Source organism: Echinops telfairi, unplaced genomic scaffold, assembly GCF_000313985.2.
Source record: "Echinops telfairi isolate 266 unplaced genomic scaffold, ASM31398v2 ScPeMD7_2010;HRSCAF=2546, whole genome shotgun sequence".
Classification (NCBI taxonomy): Eukaryota; Metazoa; Chordata; class Mammalia; order Afrosoricida; family Tenrecidae; genus Echinops; species Echinops telfairi.
The window spans coordinates 22,376,610-22,396,527 of NW_022105908.1; positions in this window are offsets into that span (position 1 = coordinate 22,376,610).

Here is a 19,918-nt window from a genome sequence, read left to right on the forward strand (position 1 = left end):
TTTGATAGCCGGGCACCATCAGCTTTCTTCACCACATTTGCTTATTCACCCGCTTTGTCTTCAGCGGTTGTGTCGGGAAGGTGAGCATCACAGAATGTCCTTGGTCTCTTTCTATAAATGGAGTCTACTTGATCCCTGTGTATTCTGTTCAGTGAGGTTCACTTACACTTGTTTAGTCATTGTTGATTCTGTTGAAAAAAGGTATTTGCACCGAATACATCATTGGTCTTGAAAAACTCTTGTCATGTAATCTCTGGTGTCATTTCTACCACGAAGACGATATTTTCCAATCACCCATCTTTCTACTTTGTTTCCGAATTTGCATTCCAATCACCAGTAATCAATGCATCTTGAGTGCATATTTAATCAATTAGTTTAAGACTGCAGAAGTTTGTGAAAATCTCCAGTGTCCTCTTCTTTGGCATTAGTGGTGGGTGTATGAATTTGAATAATAATCCTGTTAAGAAGTCTTCCTTGTAGATGTATGGATGTTATCCTATCACTGACAATATTGTAATTCAGGAGAGATGTTAATATTTTAGATGATGAATGGATGCTATTCCTCTTGAATTTGTCATTTCTGGCAAAGTAGACCTTTGGTGAGGTGAAATTACTTGATATGGCTTTTCTAGTCACGGTCTTTGTAACTCCCACAAAATGACAGGCTAGGACCATGTAAATGGAGTGAGTATGGGGCTACGGTGAGGGAGTCAGTCAGTTTTGCCATCCCACTGGGTATAAAGTGAACCACCTCAGGAGCAGGAATGGAGAACCAATCCCACGATCATTGAGAAAGGAGCATGTTTGAGATCCCTGTGCAGACAGACAGTGGTGACTGAGACAGGGTGTGAAGCTGGGTGCGCCCTCAGAATCAGCCATGCTGAAGGAGCTTTGTGCTACTTTAAGTAATAGCAGCCAAGGCAGAGGCTATGGGGCATGTCTTTCTTTCTCTTGTCTTCAGCCTCTCAGCTATGTGGTCCCCGGGCCTCTGCTGGCATGGCTGAGAAAAGGCATCGCCGACAGAAGAACTGTATCCTTAACATTTCTGATCCTATAACCAAGTGTAACTTGTCACCATGCTATTTCCTTAAGACCATCTAATTGGCTGACGGACCCGTGAAACACAAAATATTCTTCTGGATCTGTGAGGCTTCCTCACCCTCCCCACCCTCACTCATGACCCCAGTCCTGCCTCTCAGTTCTGGCTAGACCAGAGCACATACACTGGTATAGATCAGAGCTCACAGTACATGGGATCCAAGTCAGATAAACCCCTCAGGAATAGAAACGGGAGTTGCCATAGCAGGAGGGTCGGGGGAAGGTGGGAGGAGGAGGGGAGGAAAACATTGGGTGACTGAACCCACTTCAGCTCAAGATTGTCTAGAGTGTAGAGCTTTATGTGCTTCGTTTCAGGTCTGATGATGTCTACTTTTCCCAGACTCATGCTTTGTGCATTCCATGTTTCAGCTATTACTTGATATTTGTACCTGTTTCTTCTTATTTTAAATCATGCCACACCAGCCAATGGAGGTCCTGAAAGGCTTGCTCATCCGCATCATTCAGGGCACCTGCATTTTGAGGAGGCAGCTCTTCTTCAGTTGCATTTTGGGTGCCTTTCAACCCGAGGGACTCATTTCCCAGCACTGCATCGACACCGTTCTACTGCTATTCATAAGGTCTTCAATGGGCATTTTAAAAGGAAGTCCATGCTAGATCCTTCTTTGTAGTAGACTGAGTCTGGAAAACCCAAACCCTGCTGTCAGGAAGTGGATTCTAACTCATAACGATTCTATCTAGGGTTCCTGTACAGGAGGAGACAGTCTCGTCTTACTACCTCAGGGTGGACGGTTGGCTTGACCCACTGACTTCACAGCAGGTGATATGATCTTGCTTGTTGAAAGTGAGGAAGACCTGAAGCACTTGTTGATGAAGACCAAGGAATGCTGCCTTCAGTGTGGATGACAACTCAATGTAGGGAAAACCAAACTCCTCACAACTGGGCCAATAGATAACTCGTGATAAATAAGAAAAGATAGAAGCGGTCAAGAACTTCTTCAATCAATGCTCATGGAAACGTCGTCAAGAGATCAAACGGTGCAGGGCATTGGGTACATCTGCTGCACAAAACTTCCTGAAAGTGTTGAAAAGCAAGGAGATGATTCTGAGGACTAGGGTGCACCGGAGCCAAGCCATGGCATTTTTCTTTTTTAACATTTTATTAGGGGCTCATACAACTGTTATCGCAATCCATACACACATCAATTGTGCAAAGCGCATTTGTACATCGTTTCTCAAAACATTTTCTCTCCACTTAAACCCCCGACATTAGGTCCTCATTTTTCCCCTCCCTCCCCGCTCCCCCCTCCCGCATGAGCCCTTGATAGTTTATAAATGGGTATTTTGTCATATCTTGCCCTATCCGACGTCTCCCTTCACCCCCTTTTCTGTTGTCCGTCCCCCAGGGAGGAGGTCACATATAGTCCCTTGTAACCAGTTCCCTCTTTCCTACCCACTCTCCCTCTACCCTCCCTTGTTTCGCCACTCACACCACTGGTCCTGTAGGACTCATCCACCCTGGGTTCCCTGTATTTTCAGCTCCTATCTGTACCAGTGTACCTCCTCTGGTCTAGCCAGACTTGCAAGATCAAATTCAAGTCATGGTAGTGGTAGCGGGGAGGAAACATTTAGGAACTAGAGGAAAGTTGTATTTCTCATCGTTGTTACATCACACCCTGACTGGCTCATCTCCTCCCCGGAGACCCCTCTGCAAGGGGATCTCCAGTGGCCTACTAATGGGCTTTGGATCTCCACTCCGCACTCCTCCCATCATTCACTATGGTAAGATTGTTTGTTCTGATGATGCCTTAGCCATGGCATTTTTTAATCGCCTCCCATGCATGTGAGAGTTGGACATTGAATAAGAAAGACCGAAGAAGAATCAACACATTTGGATTGTGGTGCTGGTGACGAATACTGAGAGTACCATGGACTGCCCAAAGAACAACCAAATCCGTCTTGGAGAAGGACAACCAGAATGTTCCTTGGAGGCAAGGATGGCAGGACCCCGTCTCACTTCCTTTGGGCATGTTGTCTGGAGAGACGAGTCCTCAGGGAAGGAAGCCAGTAAAGTAGGAAGCCAGCCAGAAAGAGGAAGACCCTTGATGGGATGGATTGACACAGCGGCTGCAACAATGGGATCCCATAGAAGGACAGTCGTGGGAGTGGTACAGGACCGGATGGTGGTTCCCTCTGTTGTGAGTCAGAACCTACTGGACGGTACCGGCACCTAACAGTAATAACACTTCCAATGTCTAACTCACAGGGCCACCAGGGCTTTTTAGTCTGAGAGCCCTGCTACAACCTGCCCATTTGAAATTTGAGATTTGAAATATTGATGGCCTCACTTGTAGCATCACAGAGACATGTGAAGCCCCACAGTCTGACAAATCAACCAATGAGTGCCATAGCGTTATTGTAATGACCTACAATTAGAGTTGAAGGTCAGAGAGTTAGAAGAAGACACTTCTGGCGGACAGGTGATGTTCAGAGAAGGTGAGCTCCTTTCCACCCTCTCCCTCAGTGCCTGATAGCGTGCCTCGTCTTACACGTTATCCTGTTATCGCACAATGACTCCTGTTCTACGGCCCCAGTGGTCTTGGACCTTTCCCATGAAGCTGTAAAACAAAAAAGTGTTTTTTTTGGGGGGGGGGAATGGGATTGCCAGGGATTCCAGAAACGTTTTTAAAAGGCGCGTGAGCAAGGTCTGGGCTAACATTGGCTCACATAGTCAATGTTTGGAACCTCTCTTGCACCTCAGAGCACATCAAGGAGACAGCCCAAGTTGGATTCGGGTACACTTCTAAGACTTTTCCCCGTGTAACCAGGAAGGAGAGGGACTTGCACCCCAGGCCCTCAGTGGGTAGCAGAACCCCCTTTCCCTCTCTGTATTCATTTTTACCAAGTAACGTTCTTTCATGGCTTGGTTTTTCATGTTGAGTAGGAAAAGCAAGTTTCCTTTGAAAAGAAATTTATCATAGTTAAAAAAAGGGATGGGGGGTTTGACACTTATATTTTTGTACTTCTTTCTGTTTTGGACTAATGTTTGATTTACTGAAACACGGTAAGAATAGTACAGAGTGTTCCCATATACTTTGTATCCAGTTCCCCTTAATGCTAACGTCTTATATAACCCTAGTCCCACCACTGATGCGGGCAGTGAACTTTGATACTACTGACGAATCTACAGACCTTCAAATTCTGCTACCTTTCTCACGGTTCTGTTTTCTGGTCCAGGATCTGAGATTGCTTTGAGTTGTACTAGCTGTTTAAGTTCTGTGAGGTGTGGCGGAGGTCAGAGGTAGTTTGGTGGTAGAATTCTTTCCTTTTCTGCTGGAAACCCTGGGTTCGATTACCAGCCAACGAGCCTCCTGCGCAGCCACCTGTCATCTGCCAGAGAAGGCTTGTGTGGGGTCGTGGTGCTGAACAGATTTCAGGGGCGCGTCCAGACGACTCAGGCAGGCTACAAAGAAAGACCTGGCGACCCAGTTGCAAAGTCAGCCAGGGAAAACTCTATGGTCCCCGCTGGCCTGGTCTCAGGGTTGGGGTGCCATGACCCAACTGGACAGCGGCTACTAACAACAACCTGCAGCAGTTCCTCAGTCTCCCTGTATCTTTCAAGACCACGATGTGTTGGAAGAATCCCGGACAGTTGTTTTGCAGGTTTTAGCTCCAGTTTGAGTTTCCTGGAGGTTTTTCCTAGAACACAAAGGAGCTCTTTCTTGCCCCCCAGTGTCCCGCATCAGGAGGCACCTAATGTCCGTGTGTCTGCGGGGAAAAGGTGGTGCAAGGCGGAGGTTTGGGGAACCCTCCCAAAGGCAGGGAGCGTTTGTGGTTGTCTTCTGAGTGGTATTTGCAATGGCGATCTGTGTCTGGGCAGTGAGCCTCCCACCCCAGGCTCCTGGTCCAGCTCTGGAGTGGCCTTGGTGCCACCAGGCCCTCCATCCTCATCACCCTGAGTGACGATGGGGCTCAGTCTCTCTGGCGTTTAGTCCCGGATCTCTGAGACACGGTCATGCTGGTTCTGATGAATGGCACAAGACGGCTCTTTGGAGTTGATCGTCCCACGGTTGGAAGCTTTGCTGACTAGGAAATAAAGACATCCCCGAAGGTGGCAGTCAGCGACATCCTCGACAGAGGCATCTCGGCTGTTTTTCCTTTCAATCCCCGGAAAGATTTTCCCAACGGATCTTGCTCACCATCTGCTGCCCAAATCATTGCTTTGACTTGCTTTTTCTTCATGTCAGGACAAACGTATTTTGAAGCCACAAGCTCCCTTCACTCTGTGATCCGAAGAAACCCTCTCCATGGCCTCTTTCCCACCTGGAGCTCGGGAGAGATGCTGAGGACTTGGATCTGCAGCCTGTCCCCTGCCACCTGGCAGCTGGCTTTGGTTTAGGTTGCTAATATATTGTCCCGAGGAGAAAAGCCTGCTACCTTCTGCTCTACCTTACTATCAACACTCTTCCGTCAGTTTGTCATGCGGTGGTAGCCTGCATGGTACAGTGACACTGGATGCTGTGCCTGCAGGGCCAACCGTGATGGACGGTTTCACAGAGCTTCCAGAGTAAAGGAGTCCTGGGTGGCATGGTGGGTTAGGCATTGGACTGCCAGCTGTGAAGTCACCGGTTCAAGCCAATCAGCCACTTTGATGAAAAGGGAGAGGCAGTCTCAGGAACCCTATACAGACCATGATGTTGGATTTTTTTTGGTTTACTGGACTAAGATTAGTAGAATGGAATGTCTGTCTCACCATCTATTTATTTTTGAAACGACCAATGAAATCCGTATGAATAGCAGTGGGGCACTGTTGGATCTGGTGCTGGAAGATGAGCCCCTACATCAGAAGATACTCAAAATATGACTGGGAAGAGTCCTTTCCTTGGGCAAATCTGCTACAAAAGACTCTGTCAAAGTGTGAAAAGACAGAGCTGCTGCTTTGAGGACTCCGGTGGCGGCGTGGCTGTGCCTGACCCACGCCAGGCTGCGTTTCATCGCCTCCTATGCATGCGAAAGCCAGTCAATGAGCACGGAAAACCAAAGAAGCATGGGTGCTTTTGATGTATGGTGCTAGCAAGGAATACTAAAGATGCCCTGGGCTATCAGAAACGAACCCGTTTGTGTTGGAAGACGCATGTTCCTTAGCAGTGAGGATGCTGAGACTTTGGCTTACGTATTTGGGACATGTCATCAGGAGAGACCGCCCCTGCAGAAGGACAGTCTACTTGGTAAAGTAGAAGCCAGCAAAGAAGAGAAAGACCCTCAATGGCATGGATTGACACCGTGGTAGCAACCAGGGGCTTACACATAGCCAGGCCTCTGAGGATGATTCCAGACCAGGAACTATTTTGTTCTGTTGTGCATGGGGTGACTGGGAGTTGGAATGACCTTGACAGCACCTATGAATGACAGCAACCAAGCCAAACTGCTATGGAGTCGATTCTGACTCACGGAGACCCTCTGGGTCACGGACGAACCAACCCTGGGTTTCCGAGACTGTGAACTGTGTATGGGAGTAGAAAGTCTCGTCTTTCTCCCGTGGAGCAGCTGGGGTGGGTTTGAACGGCCCACTTTGGATCGCAGTGCAACTCTTATCCACTACGCTATGAAGGCTTTCAACAGCAGCATGACGAATTCTGACAGGAGGCGAAATCTCAGAAGAAAGCACCTGCTTCTCCCTGGGGCCGTTTTAAGGAGATGGTAGCCCCACAGGGATGCCTGTGGCAATTGCAGAGCTAGAAATAGATCCCACCACTCGACTAGCCACTGAATCTGGCTTCTCGACATCACTTCGGCCTAATTTCTGGTTCAGGCACGACTCGTTTTATATGTTGTCAAAGCTGACAGATGAGATGAAGATGACAAATAAGTCAGCAAGGCCTTTTTTTTTTTTTTTGGTCAAGTTTTTGAAATATGTCTCATTGCCTCATTTTTCACTTTTGTGGGCAAAGTTTCTAGTTTTGTCTTGTTATTTGCCTTTGAGCCCGCCGAGACTCACAGTGACATCCTGAGCAAGATGTTGCCTGGTCCCGTGCCACCTTTGTGGTCGCTGGCATGCTCCAGGCACAGTGCATGTGGAATGCATGCTCCCTTCGGGGACTCACCTCCTGGCGTTCCATTGGGCAAGATTCTTTTGTGATCGATGTGGCTGGTGTGGACCCTTGCCACGAAGTGGACTGCCAGGCCTTTCTTCCTAGTCTGTCTTAGTCTGGGAGCTGCAATGAGACCCGCCCTTTATGGGTGACCCTGCTGGGATGTAAGATGCTGGTGGCAAAGCTTCCAGTATCCTAGCAACATGTTAGCCAGCACAGGATGATACACTGACAGATGGCTTGTGGAATCTGGATCCCAGCAACACCTCTGCCTAATTTCTGGCTCACACTTTGACTAGTTCTGTAGCTTGTCAAGACTGGCAGATGAAGATGGAAATTAAGTTGGTTATGATTTTTTGTCGATAGGAATCATCCCCTTGTTTTTGACTTTTGTCTGCAAAGTCCAGATTTGGGCACCTGAGATTCAGAGGCTACTTGGGGGGGGGGGGGAGTTCCTGTCAAGCAGAGGAGTCTGGGACGTAATCAGTTGGATGTAATGAGATATGAGTGAATCTCGAATAAAGCAATCCATTAACTCAGCAAATATGCATTGAGGACTTACTAGGTGTTTTTTGTGGGGAGAGAAAGTGAGTAAGCGGGAAATGATTCCTTCCCTCTGGGAGCTTGGGGTTTAGTGGGAATTCCAGACAACTAAGCAGGAAATAGCAGCACTGGCAGTGCTGCTGGGGATGCTTTTGGCTGCTAGCCGAAAGGTCAGTGTTTCAAATCCAGCACACTCCTGGATGGGTGGGGAGGAGGCAGGGGTGGGAGTGGGGGAGAAGATAAACTTGTCTGTTCCTATAAAGATTTACAACCTTAGAAACCTTGTAGAGGTTTACTGTGAGTTGAAATCAACTTGATAGCTGTGGGTTTGGATTTTAAGCAGGTGATGCAAGTAGTGAATATGTCTGGCGGCTAACCTGAAGAGTCTGAGTCCTCCCACAGATACCTCAGAGGAAAGGCCTGGTGATCCACTTCTGAAAGCATAACCACTGAAAACTCTCCACAGTGCTAGTTTACTCTGAGTACAGCGGGTCACCACGGACCAGGGCTGACGTGATAGAAACTGGGGTTTAAGGAGGTAATCAACGGTTAAGAAGGATGAAGGTTAGGATAGGGTGCTATGGGAATGGGAAAAAGAGGAGACCTCACCTAGTCCAAGGGTGACCAAAAGCCTGCCTGGGGAGTGGCTTTCAAGTTGAAACTTGAAGGATGGGCAGGAGTGATAAGGCTAGAAGAGACAGAGGGCTGGATGGGTGGATGGGTTTCAGGTAAGAGCAACAGCACTTGCTCTTAAAGATGAGAATATCACAGTCGATTTGACTCTTGGAAGGTCACGTGGGAGCCCAGAGGACACAGGTAAGGCTGAGAGCCAAGCAGGGAATACCTTATAAGCTATACAGTTTTGACTCTTTTTCTAAGTGCAACGAGGAAGTATTAAAAGACTCTTTCCTGAGGAGTGAGGAGACCCTGGGTTGTGCACATGGCTAACGTGCTCAGTTATTAACTGAAAGGTGGGTGCTTCAAGTACACCTGGAGGTGCCTCAGAAGAAAGGGCTGGCAATAGACCCCCCCCCCCCCCCCCCCCCAAAAAAAAAACAGCTAAAGAAAACCTTTATGGTGTAAGTTCTGCTCTGACACATGTGGGGTCACCATGAGTCAGAATTGACCTGATAGCAACTTAGTATGTGAGAGGGATGGGGGCAGGTGGTTACTTTAGAAAGGCCAACTGGACTGCCTTGTGCAGGTAGGAAAGAGACTGGCAAGAATGTGGCAAGAACAAATGTTTAATAGAACAAAGTGTTCTTGCATTGAGGGAGTACTTAAGTGGAGACCTAATGTCCATCTGCTACCTTAATACTAAACCTCTAAATATATGCACATAGATCTATTTCTCCATCGTCATATATAAATATATTTACATATGTATATGCCTGTATTTAGAATTCTATAAATACCCTTTGTCTCCTAGTTCTTTCCTCTGTTTCCTCTTACTTTCCTTGTATCCCACTATCATGCTTAGCCTTCATTTGGGTTTCAGTAATTCCTCTTGGTTACATTGCCCTTGATCAAGCCCTACCAGGCCCCCTACACCCTCCTCGCCATCAGTTTTGGATCGCTTGTTGTTCCCTTGTTCTTGGGTTTGTTAACACCCACTTCCAATGCTCACCTTTACTACACGGTCACTGAAGACAAAGTGGGTGCATAAGCAAATGTGGTAAAGAAAGCTGATGGTGCCTGGCTATCAAAAAATATAGCATCTGAGGTCTTAAAGGCTTGAAGATAAACAAGCAGCCATCTAGCTCAGAAGCAACAAATCCCACATGGAAGAAGCACACAAGCCTGTGTGATCACGAGGTGTTGAAGGGATCAGGTATCAGGCATAAAGAACAAAAAAATCATCATTGTGAATGAGGGAGAGTGCAGAGTGGAGACCCAAATCCCATCTGTAGGCAACTGGACATCCCCTTATAGAAGGGTTGTGGGGAGGAGACAAGTCAGTCAGGGTACAGTATAGTAACAATGAAACATACAGCTTTCCTCTAGTTCTTTAATGCTTCCTCCCCCCCACTATCATGATCCCAATTCTGCTCTACAAATCCAGCTAGACCAGAGCATGTACACTGGTACAGATAACAACTCGAAACACAGGGAATCCAGAACAGATAAACCCCTCAGGACCAATAATGAGAGCAGTGATACAAAGAGGGTAAAGGGAAGGCGGGGTAAAAAGGTGGAACTGATCACAAGGATCTACATATAACCCCCTCCCTGGGGGACAGACAAAGGAAAAGTTGGTGAAGGGAGATGCTGGACAGTATAAGACATGACAAAATAATAATAATTTATAAATTATCAAGGGTTCTTGAAGGAGGGAGGGCGGGGAGGGAGGGGAAAAATGAGGAGCTGATACCAAGGGGTCAGGTAGAAAGAAAATGTTTTGAGAATGATGATGGCAACAAATGTACAAATGTGCTTGGCACAATGGCTGTATGCATGGATTGTGATAAGAGTTGTACGAGCCCCCAATAAAATGATTTAAAAAATTTTTAAAAAATACTATGCCAACAGTATATTCCATGAGAAGGGGGGTGGTGGAAAGTGGCAAGGAAAAAATGGGTGGATTTTGCAGGGGTCTGGCAAGTGTGGCAAATGCTCAGCCCGGACTAGGATGAAGTGATTAGAAGTGAGCAGATTGAAGTGAGCAGGCCCTTATTTATTATCCTGAATCCAGGGATAACAATGAGAGAGAAACACACTGCACTTCTTGGTCTCAATCATCTGAGACCAATAGGGCAACGTTTAGCCGAGGACAGAATCCAGAGGGTTAAAAGAAGAAGGAATGGAGACAGAAGCACAGAGAGGGGTGGAATGAGTGATGGTACAGTGTGGGGATTGCCCTCAGTGAGCTGAGACAAAACATGTTTCAGTGGGAAATGGTTCTGCTCTGTCAGCGCCCACTAAATTCACAATAAAAGTGTGAGAGACAGACTCATTGCAATGGAAGAAATAGCCAAGGTGATCAAGGGATAACCAATAAAAAAATCCCCTGGGTCAGATGGCTTCACAGGAGAATTCTACCAAGCATTCAGGGAAGAATTGACACCAATCCTACACAAACTCTTCCAGAGCACAGAAAAAGATGGAAAACTCCCAAACTCTTTCTATGAAGCTAGTATAACTCTGATACCGAAACCGGGAAAGAATCCCACAAAAATCGAGAACTACAGAGCAATGTCCTTGATGAGCATCAATGCAAAAATCCTTAACAAAATACTGGCAAATAGAATACAAAAACATATAAAAAATAATTCACCATGACCAAGTGCAATTCATACCAGGGATGCAGGGATGGTTCAGCATACAAAAAGACCATTAGGACTATATGCCACATTGACAGGAAAAATGATAAGAATCACATGATATCGATAAATACGGAAAAAGCATTTGACAACATCCAACACCCATTCCTGTTTAAGACACTCAAGAAAATAGGAATAGAAGGAAAATTCCTCAATATTATACAAGCTATATATGAAAAACCAACAGCCAACGTGGTAATCAAAGGAGAAAAGACAAAAAAAATTCCCCTGAAAAAGGGAACCAGACAAGGATGCCCCTTGTCCCCACTCCTTTTTAACATTGCACTGGAGGTCATAGACAAAGAAAAGACATCAAAGGTATTCGTTTGGGGAAGGAAGAGGCAAAACTATCATTATTCACAGATGATATGATTTTATACATTGAAAATCCCAGAAACTCCATAAGTGGAGTGCTGGAAGTGATAGAGGAATATGGCAGAGCGGCAGGATACAAGATCAACAAACAGAAGTCTATCAGACTGCTATACACATCAGACAAGATCACAGAAGAAGCAATTAAGAAGGTAGTACCCTTTGCAATAGCCAAGCACAAACTGAAATATCTAGGGATATACCTGACTAAAAAAACAAAAGATTTGTATGAGGAAAAGTATAGAACACTATTACAAGAAACCAAGAGTGACTGCAACAAGTGAAAGAACATCCCATGCTTGTGAATTGGAAGACTTAATATAGTAAACATGTCAGTTCTGCCCAAGGCACTATATAAGTTTAATGCTATCCTGATATGAATACCATCATCCTTCTTCAAAGAATTGGAAAAACAGATTACCAACTTCATATGGAGGGGAAGAAGCCCATAATTAGCAGAGAACTCCTCAAGAATAAGGACAAAGTGGGAGGGCTTGCTCTACCTGACTTTAGCACGTACTATACGGCCACAGTGGTCAAAACAGTATTGGACTGGCATAATGACAGAAATTCAGACCAATGGAAAAGAGCTGAAGACCTAGAAATAAAAACATCAGCATACAGGCAACTGTTTTTTGATAAGGGCCCCCCAAAATATCAAATGGGAAGTGGATGCCCTCTTCAATAAGTGGTACTGGAAAAAATGGATATCTACCTGCAGAAAAATGAAGCAAGACCCTTACCTCACTCCATGCACAAAACCAAACTGAAGGTGGATCACAGAACTTGAGGTAAAATGCCAAACAATTCAGGCCATTAATGAGGGAATTGGGACATACCTGAGAACCTTGGCACAAGGTATACATAGGCTATCAGAAATAGGGAAGGATACAAATACAGAGGAGTCACAAATTGACAAGTGGGATCTACTGAAGATAAAACACCTGTGAACATTGAAATAATTCACCAAGAGAGTAATAAGAGAGTTCACCGACTGGGAAAACATCTTTAGCAATGACACATCAGACAAAGGCCTTATTACTAAAATCTATAATACTTTGCAAGCTTACAATACGAGAAAAACTAATTGCCCACTGAGGAGGTGGGCAAAGGACTTGAATAGAAGTTTCACAGGGACAGAAATCCGAATGGCCAATAAACATATGAGCAAGTGTTCCCGATCGTTAGCTATAAGAGAAATGCAAATTAAAAAAACTATGAGATATCACCTAACACCCTCAAAGATAGCCCAATTCAAAAAGTCAGAAAGTAGCAAGTGCTTGAGAGGCTGTGGTGAGATAGGAACGCTCATCCACTGCTGGTGGACCTGTAGGTATGTATGTACAGCCACTATGGAAATTGATCTGGCAATATCTAAAACAGGTGGAAATCAAGCTACCATACAACCCAGCAATCCCCCTACTGGGCATATACCCAGAAGAGGCAAGAAACCAACCGCAGCCAGACATCTGTGCCTTAATGTTCATCGCAGCACAGTTCACAATTGCAAGGAGTTGGAAACAACCCAAATTTCATCAACAGACGAACGGATCAAAAAATCACGGTACATACATACAACAGAGTACTATGCATCCCTAAAATGCAGTGATGAACGTATGAAGCACATTGCTGCATGTGAAGAACTGGAGGAAATCATGCTAAGTGAAGTAAGTCATGCACAAAAGGACAAGTACAACATGAGTCCACTGAGGTAAGCTTCAAACAAACAAACAAACAAAAAAATGGGGCATAGGGGAAAAGCTACTATATACATACATCTCTGGGGTGAGGTCCAGCAACTATGGCAGGGGCCAAACACAATCCAGGGATACACACAGCAGTCAACTAAATAAAAGGGGGAAAGAAAGAGAGAGAGAGAGAGAAAGAGAGAGAGAGAGAGAGAGAGAGAGAGAAAGACAGGGGTGGGGGGAGCAGGGCACTAATCCACCCAAGCGGCAGGTATTGTTTATATCTCCACAGGAGAGGGAGAGACCAGGCTTCACCCGATGCGCCAACGTGTGAATACAACATACTGGCATGTACCAGGGAACCAATAGAGAAGTCTGCGGGGCCAACCCCAATCCCAACTATGTGGACATCCCACCCCTCAGAAGAATGCACTTCCGAGGACAGCACTGGCACTACAGCTTGGGGAGGGGTGCATCGGATTAGAGCACACAGGAGAAACACAAAGGGATGGAGAGGGAGGGGAGGACATCCTGGCCCACCAAGCCCCAAGGACGATGTTCCTGCTCTGAGCAGGCAATGCATGGGGAGGACCATAGGACTGGCCCCACCAAGGGACACGTTGTCCTGCACTGAACCATGGTGCTGCGGGGGACAGCCCTGGAGACACAGTATGGAAATACTGCACAGTCTGGCCACATCACGCTGGGGCGAGGGACTGAGGGCATGCGGCAGAGCAGCAGCGGGAGCAGAGTGATGAAACCCCAGGGAATACCAAAAAAAGACTTGGGAGACAGAGCGTGGCACTCCATCAGACTTGACTGGAAAACACTTGTAAAGGCCAACAAACAGACCTTGAACTATTTATAGGCTTTTCCATTTTTGCCAGTGGCTTTCTCTTTGTTATTGTTAATTTGTTCTTGCTTTTTGCTGTTGTTGTTATTGTTTTGTTGGTTTTGACTTCCTTTGTTGTTTTATTTGGCTTTGCCTGGTTATTCACTTATTAATGTATCTGCATGTCTATCTAGATACGATAGGCGGGGATAAATAATTCAGAGATGGAAGGAATGGGACCAATGATTCCAAGGGGGATAGGAGAGAAGGGGAGGTGGGAGAAAGGAAGGTGGGGTGGCACTGAGGGACCAACCAGGGACAAGGGAACAAAAAGTGAACTAAAAGCAATGGGAGGAAGGTCAGAGGATACCTAGTGGAGCTCAGTCAAGGGCAATGTAGCAGCGAGGAATTACTGAACCAGAATGAAGGCCAAACATGATGGTGGGAAAGGATGGAAGTAAAAAGGAAATAGAGGAAAGGACCAGGAGGCAAAGGACATTTGTAGAGGCCTAACTACAGGCATGTACATATGTAAATATATATATAAAATGAGAGGGGCATAGAACTATCTACTCATATCTAGATGTTAAGAGTTAAGGTTAAACAAAAGGAATTAAAATTGCAGATGGACATTGGGCCTCAACTCAAGTACTCCCTTAACGCATGAACACTTTGCTCTAGCAGTCGGCATTCTGTGATGCTCACTTTCCCGCCACGATCGCTGAAGACAAAATGGGTGCAAAAGCAAATGTGGTGGAGAAAGCTGATGGCGCCCTGCTATCAACAGATATAGTATCTGGGGTCTTAAAGGCCTGAAGATAAACAAGTGGCCATCTAGCTCAGAAGCAACAAAGCCCACATGAAAGAAGCACACCAGCCTGTGTGATCATGAGGTCAATGGGATCAGGTAGCAGGCATCTAAGATGCAGAATAAAACCATGGGGGTGGGGCATGGAGTGGAGACCCAATGCCCATCTGTAGACAATTGGACATCCCCTCAGAGAGGGGTTACAGGTAACAGATGAGCCAGTCAGGGTGCAGTATAGCACTGGCGAAACACACAACTGTCCTCTAGCTCTTTGGTGCTTCCTTCAGCCCACTAGCATGACCTCAATTCTACCTTACAGATCAGATTAGACCAGAGCAATGCCACTGCTACAGATAAGAGCCCACAACACAGGGAATCCAGGACAGGTAAACCCCTCAGGGCCAACAAGGAGAGTAGAGATACCAGCAGGATTAGAGGAGGGTGGGGGCAGAAGGGGGAATCGATCACAAGGATCAATCTAGAACCCCCTCCCAGGATGAATAACAGAAAAGTGGGCGAGGGGCGATGGAGGATAATGCGAGATATGGGAAAAATAATCTATAACATCAAGGGTTCACGAGGTGGCTGGGTGGGGGAGGGAGGGGGAAGAAATGGGGAGCTGATATCAGGGGCTCAAGTGGGAAGAGAACGCTTTGAAAATGATGATGGTGGCATATGTGCAAATGTGCTTAACACATTGGAACAATGTATGGATTGTGATAGGAGATGTAAGAGCCCCCAATAAAAGTATTTTTTAAAAAAAGTGAGAGAGAGAGAGAGAAGCACTGGGGTTGGAGTCCTAAAAGACTCTATACTGTTTACCACCATCTCTCAGAGGACAGAATTTACTCATTGTAAACAATGAGTAAATGAGTTTATCATGCAGACTGAGTTCTGACCCGTGGCTTAGTGGCGTGTGGGCAGAAGTGATTGAAGCCATTTCCAGGCCTGGTCCTTAAAACACCCCACAGAATGCTCCAGTCTTCCAAAGGAGAGTGGCTTCACAAGCTGGAAGGAGCCTGGATCCCCAAGTCCCTGCCTGGGAATGCTGCCTTACTGGCTTAAGTCTGTGGCGACAAGAACAAGAAACAAACCTGTCCTTTGTTGAGCCACTGAGATTCTAAGGTTGTTAAATGCTGCCTCACCTGATGGGCATTGATCACTTGCTTAACACAGGATGCCTACTACACACCAGCTGGGCTCTTGTTTCCCTCTCTCTTTCATGGCAGTGTAGTGGTCTCCAACTCTCTTTTTATCTGGGGAAGATTGAAGGATCACGCGAACTTTAGAGTGGTTAGATGCTATCGAGTTACATCCGATGCATAGCGACCCTGTGTACAACCTCAACAAAACAGTGCCCGCCCTCTGTGTCAGCCTAGCGCTTAAGTTTGAGCCCGTTGTTGCAGCCACCATGTCGGTCCATCTCCTGGATTGACACAGGCAGAAAAGCAATTGTTGGCTGTCTGTGAGGTGGGTGTGGTAGTTCCATAATCTACTGTCAACCTGTGAAGGGGTGGAGTCTAGCCTGTCAACCAGGTCGCAGCTTGATGACCTCATTTGGAGGCATGAAGGAGATAAATAGCTCATTGGAGAGTAGACACACTCTCTGCTTTGTCTTTCGGCTGACAAGCCTGATGTGCTATGCTGATACAGCCAGAGCCCTGGAAGCTGGAGGAGCCACGTGGAGACTCACACCAGTGCTGAGATGCTTCCATCCCCAGAGGATCCACAAGACTTTCCACCCACTGGCCTGTCATCTTTCTTCTTGTATTCGGCTTCGTGGCATGTGCTGCATGAGTCTGAAGAGGAATTTGCAGACTGGTAACAGCCATATGGGCTAATATCAGATTTGTGGACTTAACCTGGCCTGGGCTGGGATGTTTTCTTAATATACAATTACTCTTTTATATAAAGCTCCTTCTTATACACATATGAGTGTCCTTGAACTCGTTTCTTTAGTCCACTCGGACTAACACCGCAGGGAAGGAGGTAAAGCGAGTCAAGGCATACACACGGGTCTGCAAGACCCCAGCAATCTGTATCTATGGAGCCCTAGGAAAGCACTCAGTCCTAATGATAAATATAACAATAAGATGGCAAGTCCCTGAGTGGTAAGGGCTATGTCAATCTTTCATGAAACCCTGCACCAACCCTACAAGGCAAACCATCTCTTACAGATGGAAAACAGAGGCCCAGAGAGGGTGAGTAACTCTCCCAAGTCACCCAGGACTTGGATGTAGGCAGCCAGGCTCAGGATTCTGTCCTCTTAGCCACAACACAAAGACGCTGACACAAATACGTCACGCCGGGGACACAGGCACACGTGTGCCTGGCAGAGCCAGAGTGAATCTGGATTGTCCTTGTCCTTGAAGACGGTTCTGTTTGCCGGTGAGAGATGGTCAGATGGCAGCAGCGACAAGCTCAGAGCACTGCTTTTCACAAAGACTTTAATGAGATTCTCAGCGGGCTCAGGACATTTTGTTTCTTCCCAGATCACTCCCTGATGTTATCGTTTTTGCAACCCCTGTTTATTTCACCTGCTCTGCCTCTCCCTGGTCCGCAAAGGAAGCTCTGCGGGCTTGTTTGATGTTCCTTAGATACAAATGATCCTTCCCCGAATAACAAATAGGATGCACCCTTCAGAGGTATTTGTGATTCCCCTCTTGTGGCTCTCATTCTAAGCGCTGTAACTCCCCAGACGGTGCGTTTCCTTCATCTGTACAGCCAGACCTCGGCTACCGAACTCAATTTGTTCCAAATGTCACTTCGAACACGGCAAAGTTTGAGGACTGAACATATTTTCTTTCTCCCATAAGAAATAATGGAAAACCAAATAATTGGTTCTGAGGCCCCCAAATGACACTTATGAATTCACTTTTCCAGGACTTTAAATCACTATGGAGGCTTTTAGCCTTCGCATATATCCCTGTCTTGGATACACCATCACCCTCCAGTTGTTTCTGCTGTAACCAAATTCACAGCACCTTTTAAACCTCCTGTGGGTCGCGACCCCTTTGGGGATCAAAGGACCCTTTCACAGGGGTCGCCAAATTCATAACAGTAGCAAAATGACAGTGATGAAGTAGCAACAAAAATAATTGGTTGGGGTCACCACCACATGAGGAACTGTATGAAAGGGTCGCGGCACAAGGAAGGTTGAGAACGCTGTCTTAGATGGTCTGGGTTCTTTGTTTTGTGGTTAAAGATTTCACACCTTTTGCTACACGAGCCGCTCTAATCACATTTCCGTTTTCAAAAATGTCAATCCTGCTGACTTAGCCCCGTTGAATTCAGCTGCCTAATCAGACGAGCAGTGACCTCATTCCAATTTTGCGATCATTTCTTTAACTCTATCACGGCTCTCACAGTCGCCTCTGAGCTTTACTGCTGGTGCCTCTAACTTTCTTTGGAGGACCCAGGGATATGATAGTTTATGCAAATCATGTACCAAAAAAAAAGAAAAGCACGATGACGTATGTTTTAACGCACTGACACCGGCACGGTATGTTGTCCGAGTGAGAGTGTGCAGGAACTGAAGTGTCACCTCTTTTGGTCTAAGGTGAGAGCCAACGTGTGACTCACTCTCGGCCCGTACAGGTTTCTCAAGCCAGATAGATGTTCAGTTCCACGACTGAGCCAACTGACCAACACCAAGCAGATATTTTTTTGAACTTTGCTGTTTGAGTAGCGGAGGGTTCTAGTTTGGATCAGTTCGCCAACCAAAGTTTCACTGTACCTGAAACTTCTTAGCACCTGGGTTGTCTGCTGTGTGCATGGACATCGATTTCCAGACTGAGCTAGGACCTGCTCAGACTATGGTCTATGAAGCCCTGGGGTCCCCAGAGTAGAGAAGTCATTAGTCATGAGAATCCCTGTGTACATTTATGGGTATAAGCAGCAGCTCAGTTACTGAGCCAGGGGATTTCCAGATTGGACATGATCTTCAGGGTTGCCTTTTCTAAACACCCATCAGTTCTCGGCAGGATTGCTATGACAGGAAGTGGTGTAGAATCACCAGGTGACCGTGCTTCTGTGCCTCAGGGGTTTGCATAGGACCCAGCCAGCATGGCTTTTCGCTGCTCCGTGACGTCTGGGGCCTCTCCAGGGCAGACTTCAGTGGCTGGAGGCCACTTGAAGGCGATGGGCAGGGAAGACCTGGAGATGTTTTTGCTTCTCACTGGGGCTTGGTGTTGGTTGTGGTCTGGGGTCTCAGCTGGGCACCTACACTTGGCCTCCTCATGTGGTCTCTCCCTATAGGGTGGTTTGGAATTGGGTGCAGTTCAGCAACTGGGTCCCAGGAGTCAGCATCTCACGACAGTGTAAGGCAGAGTGCGTGGCCCTTGTGCAGCCTAGCCTGCGAGGTCACATGATGTGACCTCTGCCCTACAGCTTGGGTGTTGCCGGTTATGAAGTTCTGCCTCAGTTCCGGGGAAGTGGACACTGGCCCCACCACTCCATGGAGACGTGGTGAGATTTGGGAAAGAGCTGGCAGCCAACTTTCAAAAATAGAACCTGTCACACCTTTTTGCACATGACTACCTCTCTCTGGCCTCCTGTAGTCCTACTTGCAGAAGATCACTACCTGTACCAGGTAGGCTTCCTTGGCTGAAAGCAGCAGAAGCCAATTGTGGCTCACCTTAGCCAAAGGGAGTTTATTGGTGTGATGGAGGGGGGTTTGAAGGGTTGAAGGCAGGGCTTAGCATAGACAAGGACCAGGGCAGTGTCCAGGCACTGCTGGCGGGAGAAATAAATTCCAGCCCACAATGGACTCTTGTAACTATTCTCTTCACAATTACTCTTAGGGGGGAGGAGGCTCAATAAAAGCTCTCGACATTGGCACCATGAGCATGACCACATGCCACGTACTTGGGTGACTTGAGGCAAGGTAATTGCTTCATGACTCACTTTCTTCGTCTGTCAAATGGGGACACCAATAGCAGCGACTGCAGAGTTTCTATGAGAATTAAATGAGATGCTGCTTACAAAGCACTTACAAAGGAGTTTGGCACATGGTCCATCTGCAATAAACCCACCACAACCACGAGCCAAACCCTTTCAAAACCACTGCCATCAGATTGATTGCTCCTCACGGTCACCCACGTGGCACAGAGCAGAGCCACTCCGCAGGGTTTTCTGGCTGCGATCTTTTTTTTTTTTTTTAATAAACATTTTATTAGGGGCTCATACAACTGTTATCGCAATCCATA